The sequence below is a fragment of the Falco naumanni genome, chromosome 2 (genome assembly GCF_017639655.2).
Source record: "Falco naumanni isolate bFalNau1 chromosome 2, bFalNau1.pat, whole genome shotgun sequence".
Taxonomy (NCBI): domain Eukaryota; kingdom Metazoa; phylum Chordata; class Aves; order Falconiformes; family Falconidae; genus Falco; species Falco naumanni.
The window spans coordinates 7,932,682-7,943,813 of NC_054055.1; positions in this window are offsets into that span (position 1 = coordinate 7,932,682).

Genomic DNA, 11,132 nt, shown 5'->3' on the forward strand with positions numbered 1-11,132 from the left:
TGTTCTCCTCACTCCTGTTGCTGGGAGGTCCCAGTGCTGCCTGCTGCTCCGTCAGCTGCTCTTCTCCTGAGCTGCTTCGCAGTGTGAAGGAGAAGGCAGGCAGGGAGGTCACTGGAGGCGTCTTTTCTGCAGCCTGCAGTGTAACACTGAACGTGGGGAATTTTTTCTTAAACCCTTCCATGAAAGACCCACTAAATCCCCCAAGGAGCAGAGGCAGAGGGATTATTTCAAGGAGAAGATTAACGGGAAAGGTAGTGTGAGAGCAGGCTCCTAAGGACATTGTGTGTGCTCTCTTCTTGTGTGTGTGCTTGCTAGGAGCCTATGGCAGATGGTAAAGGCCCCCGTGCGGTCTGGGGTGCAGACCCATCTGTTATGGATCTGCTTTCCCTTCCTGGTGAATTGCAGGTGCAAACTGCTCTTTCCTTTTCTAAGTTGGTTTGTGCAGGGAGTAAACATTTAGGGAGATCCTTCAGGATGCTGAATACCAAATTCTGCCAATAGTGCTGGTGTTTCTTTCTCTCACCAAGCCCATTTGTTTTCTTCCGAGGAGAAACATCATCTGGAGATGATTTTAGAAAAGGTTCATCACCTCTACTGAAAAAGAACTTTGCTTTCAATATGGGAATTCCAGACCTTTTTCACAGACTCCCTCAGAAGAACATTTGTGGGCTGAATATATCAGAAACTTGAATTCATGCAGGCAGAGTCAGTACAGAGATCCTGGACTCTGCAAAATAAAATGGCTTCTCCAAAAGAGATTCCGCTAGGTCTCTGGCATCTCCCAACCAACCTTTCACAACAGGAGCTAGATAAAGCAGGGGCTAAAAATAGTATCACCAGGATTAATACTGATTTGCAGGAACAAGTTGGACGAGTTCCAGTGTTCAAAAGGGCCTGAGAATAGGACAGATGGGGAATTAATAGCCTTAGTTGTTTCTATGACCTGGTCGAGCATGTCTGCATGTCATTCTCATGCCAATCTGCAAATCCTCACCGAGATGCTGTTTTAGGAGTGGTGGTGTTTCATGCTCACAGGGCTTCTGCCAGCACTTCCTTGCAGTGGTCCCGTGAAAGTAAGGGCAACTGATCTGAAGGGAAGAACCAAGGGAGAAAATCGAGAGGAGAGGGTCCTTGGGTGAGCTGCTCAAGGAGATGGTGGAGGGTAACACTGTGCCTTTGTACTTGTGTGAGAGAGATGTTTCTTTTGGACATGCTGTGCGTGAACTCTGAAAAGTTACGTCATAAGGAATTACAGGAGGGTGCATGTGTAGCAGACTTGCTTCAAGACCCTTTACATCTGCTTCATTTTACCCTGCAGTTGTCTTCCAGTGCACAGATCTGTTTAGTAACCGAACAGAAAGAATTGTGCCAGAAGTAGAGGATTACTTCCTTACTTTCTTGATTTGAATGAACCTGTTCTTTTTTTGTCTTGAGAGCAATGTTCAGGGTCTAACAATATGTTGTGAGAGGGAGGAGAGGTCCAAATGCTCTCTGAATCACTTCTTGATGGTGTCTCGGTGCCTGAACTTTGTTCAACACTTTGACCTGTTCCCAGAGAGCAGTGAAGCTCAGAGGTGAGTGACCGTGAAGCAACTCGTTGCTTTGCTGTGAAAGGATCCTGCTTGACAGGGCAGAGTATAATTCAACCATCTTGTGCTTCCCAGAACCACAGACGGCTTCATTTTCATGGGTGACTTTGGTACTGAAGAGTCCTAGATTGGAGCCCACTGACCTTGACTTGAGAGCCTGGAACCTGTATGTTGTACAGCTCAGTGTTTCTGCTCTCTCCTTTTGTTGGAGCAAAGGAGCAGAAGACAGGTAGTTCTCCTGGAGATCTGCCTTGTGCAGCAGAAGCAGGTCCCCTGCCGTGAGCATCAGCTGTAGAACTAACTTGTCCTGGCCTCACTCAGACTCCTCCCGTTACGTATTTTTAGGAATCTGCCTGAGGTTTGGAGAAGCTCCTGGGAAGAAGTGGATAGCAAAAAGACACTTGAAGCGAAACCTAAAATGAGACCCCCTCTTCCTGATCATTGTATCAAAGCAATAGAGGTATGAATTATGTATTTGTAGTGCCACCTTTAACTGTAAGAAAAATTTAGTAAGATGGATGTAGATCCTTAGAAGAAGCCTTATAGCTGTGTTCACTGTTACATTCAATTCCTTCTGGACTTTTCTGTAATGGGTACTAGCTACTCTCTTTTTACATTGTATTCCTTAAGTCCATGTGCTCATGAGATACCCAAGACTGCTGTACCTGGATGACTGTTAAGGTGTTATGGGATAGAAATGCAGCGGTTTCTTAGATCATTTGGATCATTGGCAGGAGGAGGAGGGCTTTTCCTTACTGCCAGTGGAGCTGAGCAGTGCTGGCAGGCTGCAGGCAAAGGTCAGAAAGGTGGGTGAGAAATGAAACCAAAGAAGAGACTAATCCTCTGGGCTGCTGTAGTTCTTCTGCTCTTCCAGGAGATGGAGAAGCTCACTGTGGAGTGGCATTTAAGAACAGTCCTGACATCTGCTGCCCAGTGGAAGAGGAAAGCAATGGCAGATTGGGCAGAACAAGAAGCTCAGGGGGCAAAGAGTACGTGCAGGACCCAGGTACGGCATGCATTTGAAAACATTCTGAAAAATAGCCTTTTTTTGTGCCCCCGAAGGGAAGCCGAGTTTTGAAGCTATCAAAGTCATCGTGTAAGTCTTGGTTTAGCGGTGCCTAGGAGGTGACTTTTGTCTGTCAGGGTTGGCAGGTCATGAGCAGGAGGGAACAGGTGTCAATCCGAGTCAGAGGACAGGGAAAGCAGCTTGCTGTGCCGAGGGCATGCGCTGATGATGTCTTCTGACTTGGTGCTCCTTGGCCCAGCAGGATGACTCTTGGTTAGGAGTGCAGCCTCTGCCAGCGAGGTGGCTTCAGCCAGATGTGTCCAGACATCTTGTAGAAGGAGAGCTCCAGCTGGCCCTTCTGCTCACTAGACCTAGATTAGCTCGATCAGAAGTACTATTTTGAAGAATATATTGTGCTTTTGTAAGTAACTTTCTGTAACTAAGAATTAAAACTCTCTCCCAAACCACTGGCATGAAAATAGAAGTTACCGGCTTCAGTGGCTGAGGAACAAAGGCTTTAAGGATTCCTTTATCAAGTCAAGTCAGCCTTAGGAACAGCTGTCCTGAGAATGGAAACACACTGCTTTCGTGCCTTTGGGGCTGACTGCTCCACGACATTTCCTGCGTTCACACCTCAGCCTAAAACAGACTCTTGCCTCGCACAATCGCTGAGGACCCCACCAGAGAGACTCACAAGGAAGAAAGGGTATCAGCTCAGCCTGGGGGCCAGGAGAGGAGGAAAACAGGAGAAGACTGATGAAACCCAGGAAAGCTGCCCAAGAACAGCTTTTGTAAAGTAAAACTAATCCTATCCCAGGTAACTTATGGAACAAAGCTCAGAGTTGTTTCCCAGAAGCCATGTGACAGGCCCAAACCTTGGAAAAACTTGGTCTCCTGCTCAACCAAGGGCTTAATTTTCTTAGACACATGCGTAGGCCATCTGTTTGTGCAGAAGCAACAATGAGGGCAGTTAGCAGAGGCCCAGGCTGAACTCCCTCACTCGGAACGGGTCATTGGGATCACTGTGACCTGTCACATCCTGCTGTAGGATATGGTAGTTTTGTTAGGCAGGTGGCACGTGCCTCACACAGCTGACGATGTCACAGGTGGGACCAGAAGATGACACAGGGACCAAATGGAAGCTGGGGTTAAAGCATTGTTAAGTTGTGACACAGCACGAGGCTGCTGGTGGTCATTGCTCCAGTTCTCACCCTTCTAAGGAAGGATCTGCCTGGTGTGGAAGTAAAATAATTAACACTTCATAGGCCTTTGCAAGGCCTCTCCAGTTAGGAAATAAGCATCAGCATGACCTGACAGCCTCGCTGCATCAGCACGTTTTAATTAACAAAGGAGTGAGTTATTTGTAAAAAGGAGGTGCTGCCTAGAGTTTCCTTATCTGGCTGTCCAGAGCCTCCCCCTGTGAAGTAACCCGTGTGTTACCACTCTTCGCTGAAATTTTCTGTGGTCCTGCTTATCTGCCATGGTTTGGTGAAGAATGAGTCGTATAACCTAAAGGGACATGAACTCGGTAAGGGCCCCGTTTGGGCAGAGGTGGTATCAGCAGAGGCTGTCACTCTGCTGCTCTGTCATCTCTCCTGTAGTTCTAATGCTTCTGTTCTGACCTGGTCAAAACTGCTTTCTGGTTATTCCATGAGGCCGGTGGGATTGTTGTCTGGGCTTCGGGAAGCCAGCCTTCTCCGTGTGGGTGGCATGGCTAAGGCTCTCCAGCACGAGCTTTGTGACTGCTCTTGCCCTGGCTTCAGTCTTTAAGGCTGAAACTGGGTTACGTATGCAGTCCTGTGTATTTTGGATAATTCAGCAGCGTGCGTTGAGAACCTCTTGCCGTTGTGGGTTCAGCAGGCGTTGTCCCTGAGCATAGTGAAGGCGGTACACGTTTGAGACCACCACAGTAATTTACTTTCCTCCTCTTTCCAGCCTGCTGTGGCTGAGCTTGCAGACTGGAAACTTGCAGAAGGAAGACTCCATCCCCCTTCGGTACTAGGGAGGTGCCTTTCAAAACTGCTATGAAAGGAAGAACTCATTAATTTCTGCGGGTTGACTGTTTGGACTGCCAATCTGCTTCTCAAGCAGAAGGGCTTTTTCTTTCTCATCTGTGAAGCGTATGATTATGGTGGGTTGTTGCTGAATTTCACTAGCTATGTGAGATGCAATAATATGATCACTATGTAGGATAGTGCTTGAGGAAACCAGCATTTAGTTTACCTAGGGAAATTTAATGTAAGAAAACTCCAGGGTCTTGAGGCAGCTGAGGTTCTTTTTGTCATTCCTAGTTCTGCCTGATTAATTTTCACATTTGTCTTCGGGCTGCTAATAATCTTTCCCTCCAGATCCAGCATCCTCACGAGGAAAGCTCAGAGATGCTCAGTCAGGCAGAGGAATGGAGCAGAGCCAAACAGACTGGAGAGGAATGGACTAGTGGACACTGCAGTGGCTGCGGTCTGCACTGCACTAGAGTTGTGGTTATGAGCCAGGTCACCCGGCTCGCAGGCGGGGGCTGCGGGGGGCTGCTGGAGCACTGGTGTGCGGCGGGGGGAGCAGTGAGCTCCTGCTCGCTGTTTGGCACCAGCTTGTCCCATTCTGCCGGCTGAGGTGCTGGCTGATGAGCCTCGTGCGCTTCAGCAGCTGCTCTATTTTCTACCTCATCCAGCTTTTGTTCCATATGGGTTTGTGCCGAGAGATATCAAAACAGTCTGTACTATTTCTCTGTGATTCTTGGTCTGCTTGCTAGAGCAGAGTATTTCTTTGTTGAGGAATGGAATAAACCTCTTACTGTGTTTTCCTGCTTCAGGATAAATAGTGTTTTAGTGTCTTTTCTCTGCATCTTTCGGACGGGAGAGCCCAGGAAAGAGATTAGGCTCTGTCCTGTCTTCATCATTCAACAGCCAAACGCTTCTTCAAGGTATCTATCTATATATATCTATATCTCCCAACAATACTTTTTACCTCAACACCATGGTTTAAAATGGGAGCACAGGATTATATAGAAGTAATTCAGGAATGAGCCTAAGTAGAAATAGAAACATATAACGCATACATCAATCTGTCCTGCCTTTTACCTATATATATTGATTATTCCCCCCGCTAAAAAAGTCCTTCCCCCAGGTACTACCACAGATGTAATGCCTGTAATAATAACAACCTATATGTAATATAAATTATTTTGTGACAGTTCTGCTGTGGTTAGGGCATTTTTTCCCTTGTGCTGTTCCTAGTTTCTTGCTACTGGGAGTTAAGGTCCCTCAAATGGAAAATCCCTTAAAAAAACAACAAAACAACCCCCTGTCTACTGATCATTACACTCCGCAGTTGAACAAGCCCTGCCCTGCCAGACTCATAGCTGTGACAGTGACAGATATATTTCCCTTCATTTTGGGACATTTCCCCAGTTATTTTTCTTTCCAAGTCAACATGAATTTAGTCAGGGTGGGGACTTTTTCACAAGGGCCTGATCTGTTTCTGGGTCTGCCCTCACCTCATCGCTGCACCCAGAGTTAAAAATACAGATCTAAAAATACAGGAAGCAACAAGTGCAGGTACTGCTGCTGCTTTTTGCTGCAACAGATGCAGAATTTGTGAAAAGTAGTCAAAATTCTGGTTATGCAGAGAGGTTTTTGTAGTTTTGTTTTTTTCTTTTTAAAACGAGTTACGGTAACAAAATGAACCAAATATTTTTCTGGCGCACGGCTCATGCTGACAGCAAAGCATTCTGAGGTGAAGCTGAAGACTTCCCTGAAGTACTTGTAGAGGAAGTTCATTTCTTGACTTTCAGCCATGGAACCAGAGCTCCCCAACATGACCAGTGGTGAAACATGAGCACAAAACACACCAACAAAAACATGCACTCCTACATATATGAGGAAGCAAACTTAATCCACACTTCCATGAAATTCTTTGGCTTACAATTAGAAGCTTCAAGAAGAGCCTGATTTAAAATTAGTTAACTTTTTTTTTTATTATTATTATTCAGTCATCACCAGGTGGAGTAACACAAAGATGACCTTCATCTCTAAGGAAGAGAGACCCTTCTAAGTGCACCACTGATTCATCGATCAGAAACTTGTTTTCTACTTCTGCTACAACTTTCACATGGACCCTGGGCAAAGTCTTTGCCTAAAAATGAGGATTGTAGTCCAAGCCGAGGACTTAGAAGTCTCTGAGACATGGTGGAGAAAGACAAGGACCTCCAGGTACATCTTCCCTCCAGCTATTTTTTTTTAATGAAGAGATGAAAGATCACAGAATGGTCAGGGCTGGAAGGGACGTCTGGAGGTCACCTAGCCCCACGCCCTGCTAGAGCAGGTTCTCCTGGAGCAGGGTGCGCAGAGTCACATCAGGTGGGTTCTGAATGTCTCCAGAGCAGGAGACTCCCCAGCCTCTCTGGGCAGCCTGTGCCAGGGCTCCGTCACCCTCAAGGTAACAAACCTTTCCCTCATATTCAGATGGAACTTGTGTTGCAGTTTGCGTCTGTTGCCCCTTGTCCTGTCACTGGGTACTGTTGAGAAGAGTCTGGCCCTGGTCCTCCTGGGTGACTTCAACCACCCTGGTATCTGTTGGAGGGACAACACAGCAGGGCACAGGCAATCCAGGAGGTTCCTGGAATGCATTGATGGTAACTTCCTTCTCCAAGTGCCAGAGGAGAGGTGCCATGCTGGACCTTGTTCTCAGCAACAAGGAGGGGCTGGTGGGGAATGGGAAGCTCAAGGGCAGCCTTGGCTGCAGTGACCATGAAACGGTGGAGTTGAAGATCCTTAGGGCAGTGAGGAGGGTGCACAGCAAGCTCTCTATACAGGACCTGAGGAGAGCAGGCTTTGGCCTCTTCAGGGATCTGCTTGGTGGAGTAGCATGGGATAAAGCCCTGGAGGGATGAGGGGCCCAAGAAAGCTGCTTCATATTCAAGGATCACCTCCTCCAAGCCCAGGAGGGATGGATCCCAACAAAGGGGAAGTCAGGCAAAAATGCCAGGAGGCTGCATGGATGAACAAGGAGCTCCTGGGCAAACTCCAGCACAAGAGGAAGCCTACAGGGGGTGGACGGAGGTGGACAGGTAGCCTGGGAGGAATACAGAGAAATTGTCTGAGCAGCCAGGAATCAGGTTAGGAAAGCTAAAGCCCTGACAAAATACCATCTGGCCAGAGACATCGAGGGCAGCAAGAAAGCCTTCTATAGGTACATCATTGATAAAAGGAAGACCAGGGAAAACACGGGCCCTCTCCTGGAGGAAACAGGAGGCTTGGTTACCCAGGATATGGAGAAGGCTGAGGTCCTCCATGACTTTTTCACCTCAGTCTCCAACGGTGAGTGCTCCAGTCACGCTTCTCAAGTCACAGAAGGCAAAGGTGGGGACTGGGAGAATGAAGAACGACCTGCTGTAGGAGATCAGGTCTGAGACCATCTAAAGGGACTTGAAGGTGCACAGGTCCACGTGACCTGATGAGAGGCATCCCCAGGTCATGAGGGAACTGGCAGATGAAGTGGCTAAGCCACTATCCACCATGTTTGAGAAGTCGTGGCAGTTCAGTGAAGCTCCCACTGACTGGAAAAGGGGGAAGATGCCTCCCATGTTTAGAAAGGGAAAAAAGGAAGACCTGGGCGACTACAGGCCAGTCAGTCTCACCTCCGTGCCTGGCAAGATGATGGAGCAAATCCTTCTGGAAAGTATGCTAAGGCACATGGAAGTTAGGGAGGTGATTGGTGACAGCCAACGTGGCTTCACTACGGGCAAATGATGCCTGAGAAATGGGTCAGGGTAATCCCAAGCACAAACACGGGCTGGGCAGAGAACAAATTGAGAGCAGCCCTGAGGAGAAGGACTTGGAGGTGCTGGCGGATGAGGAGTTGAGCATGACCTGGCAATGTGCGCTAGCAGCACAGCTAGCCAGCTGTATCCTGGGCTGCGTCAAAAGCAGCGTGGCCAGCAGGTCGAGGGAGGGGATTATGCCCCTCTCCTCCACCTTCAGGAGACCCCACCTGCAGTGCTGCATCCAGCTCTGGGGCCCCCAACATCAGAAGGACATGGACCTGTTGGAGTGTGCCCAGAGGAGGCCACGAAGATGATCAGAGGGCTGGAGCATCTCTGTCTCTGGAGACAGGCTGGGAGAGTTGGGGTTGTTCAGCCTGGAGAAGGCTCCCGGGAGACCTTAGAGCGGCTGCCAGTGCCTAAAGGGGGCTCATAAGAAAGGTGAGGAAGACATTTTAGTAGGGTCTATAGTGACAAGACAAGGGGAATAGTTTTCAACCGAAAGGTCGTGAATTTAGATTAGATGTTGGGAAGAATTTCTTTACTGTGAGGGCGGCGAGGCACTGGCCCAGGCTGCCCAGAGCAGCTGTGGGTGCCCCATCCCTGGCAGGGCTCAAGGCCAGGCTGGACGGGGCTGGGAGCAGCCTGGGCTGGTGGAAGGTCCCTGCCCATGGCAGGGGGGTGGGACTGGGTGATCTTTAAGGTCCCCTCCAACCCAAACCAGTCTATGATTCTATGATACTCTTGACACTCGCCCTTAAGGTATTTGCAGACATTGATGAGATCCCCCCTCAGCCATCTCTCCTCCTGGCTGAACAGCCCCAGCTCTCCCAGCCTTCCCTCACCAGGGAGATGCTCCAGTCCCCCCATCATCTCTGTAGCCTCCGCTGGCCCCTCCCCAGTAGCTCCCCGTCTCTGTGGAACCGGGGAGCCCAGCACTGGACCCAGCACTCCAGGTGCGGCCCCACCAGGGCAGAGCAGAGGGGGAGGACCCCCTCCCTCGACCTGCTGGCCACCACGCTCCTCCTGGTGCCCCCCAGGGTCCCACTGGCCCCTTGGCCACAGGGCACACCGCTGGCCCATGGGCACCTTGCTGCCCACCAGCACTGCCGGGCCCTTCCCCGCAGAGCTGCCCCCCCAGCAGGTCACCCCCAGCCCCTGCTGGTGCCTGGGGCTGTCCCTCCCCAGGGGCAGGACCCTGCTCTGGCCTTTGCTGAAGGTCACTGGGTCCCTCTCCGGCAGCTCTCCGGCCTGCCCAGGCCTCGCTGGATGGCAGCGCAGCCCCTGGGGCACCAGCCGCCCCTCCCGGTGGGGTGTCACCAGCACACGTGCCGAGGGGACACTGTCCCCTCATCCAGGTCACTGATGAATAAGTGGAACAAGGACCGGACCCAGCGCTGAGCCCTGGGCACACGGCGAGCTCCCGGCCCCCAGCTCGACCCCGCAGCACCGACCCCAGCCCCTGAGCTCTGCCGTCCGGGCAGCTCTCAGCCCCCCACTGCTCCCCTGACCCACGGCCCCAGCCTGCCCGGGGTGCTGTGGGAGACGGTGCCAGCAGCCGGGCGGAGGTCAAGGTGGACACATCCACCGCCCTCCCCTCACCTGCCCGGCCAGCCGTTCCGCCACAGAAGGCTGCCGGGTCGGTCAGTCATCTCCCCTTGGTGAATCCACGCTGACTGCTCCTGATAACCTTCCCTTCCTCTGCGTGCTCAGAGATGACCTCCAGGATGAGCTGCTCCATCACCTTCCCAGCGATGGAGGGAGGTTGATCTCTCCAGGGAGGTACTCACTGTGCTTTACTTGAAGGAAACAGCAACTTTCAGATTTGATTGTACTCTTCACAGTTCATACCGAACAGCCGCCTGTACCACTCACAGCCTCCTGCGGCAGTTCCCTGGCTGTCCCGCGACCATCAGTCAGGAAGCTGGAGCCAGGCAGATCCTGACTTTACCTCCCCTGCTTTTTGTTGAGATGGGGAACAGCAGGGAGTCTATTGCAGCATCTGTCAAAGACCAGAACTACAGGCAGCTGCCACGCAGTGGGGAAGAAAATGTTAAATGTCTTTCAGGATAGTTGTGGTAGGTTTCCCCAATATTGGGGTCAAACCACACTTCTTTTGCTCTAAAAACTTTGGCACTGGAACGCTCAAGGTATGTTACAGAAATGTATGTATTAAAAGGTTTTGGAGAACAATGAACTTTAAATTATTTTGCAATTATTACAACTCTTATTAGCACTTATTCTTCCAGAAGACATACAATAAAAATAATTTGGTGTTTTCCCCCTTTTTTAATTCTAGAACTAGGCAACTCTAGGAAGCGCACACACACACACACACACCCATTTAAAAAATACACAACTTCTATGTTCACTTGAGTTCTACAGGTCTGAATGACAGCAGATATTCCCCCCCCCCGTATGCTGTACATTCAGGGTATTATTAATAAAAGCAGATGGGGCTGACTGTTGTAAAGAAGATTTTTTTTTTTCTTCCCCATGGCTCGCTCGAGCTCTACGTTCACAAGTTCACATTCCCTGGTTCTTCCCTTCATTTACACCTTGAATCTGATTCCAGCTCCATCCAGGTTTCTCAGGGAAAACCTGCTGGAATATCTGTCTGTGTTTTAAAAGAACAGCCTTCAGCATATTTCTAAGTTAATACAGAAGTAAAAGCTGACTCTAACTGTTAGGCCTCTCTAGCCAGGCACCCTTCCTTTCCTTCCTCCCAAACAGAGCAGCTCATGTGTCAATGTACCACTCACCAAAAAAAGAACCACGG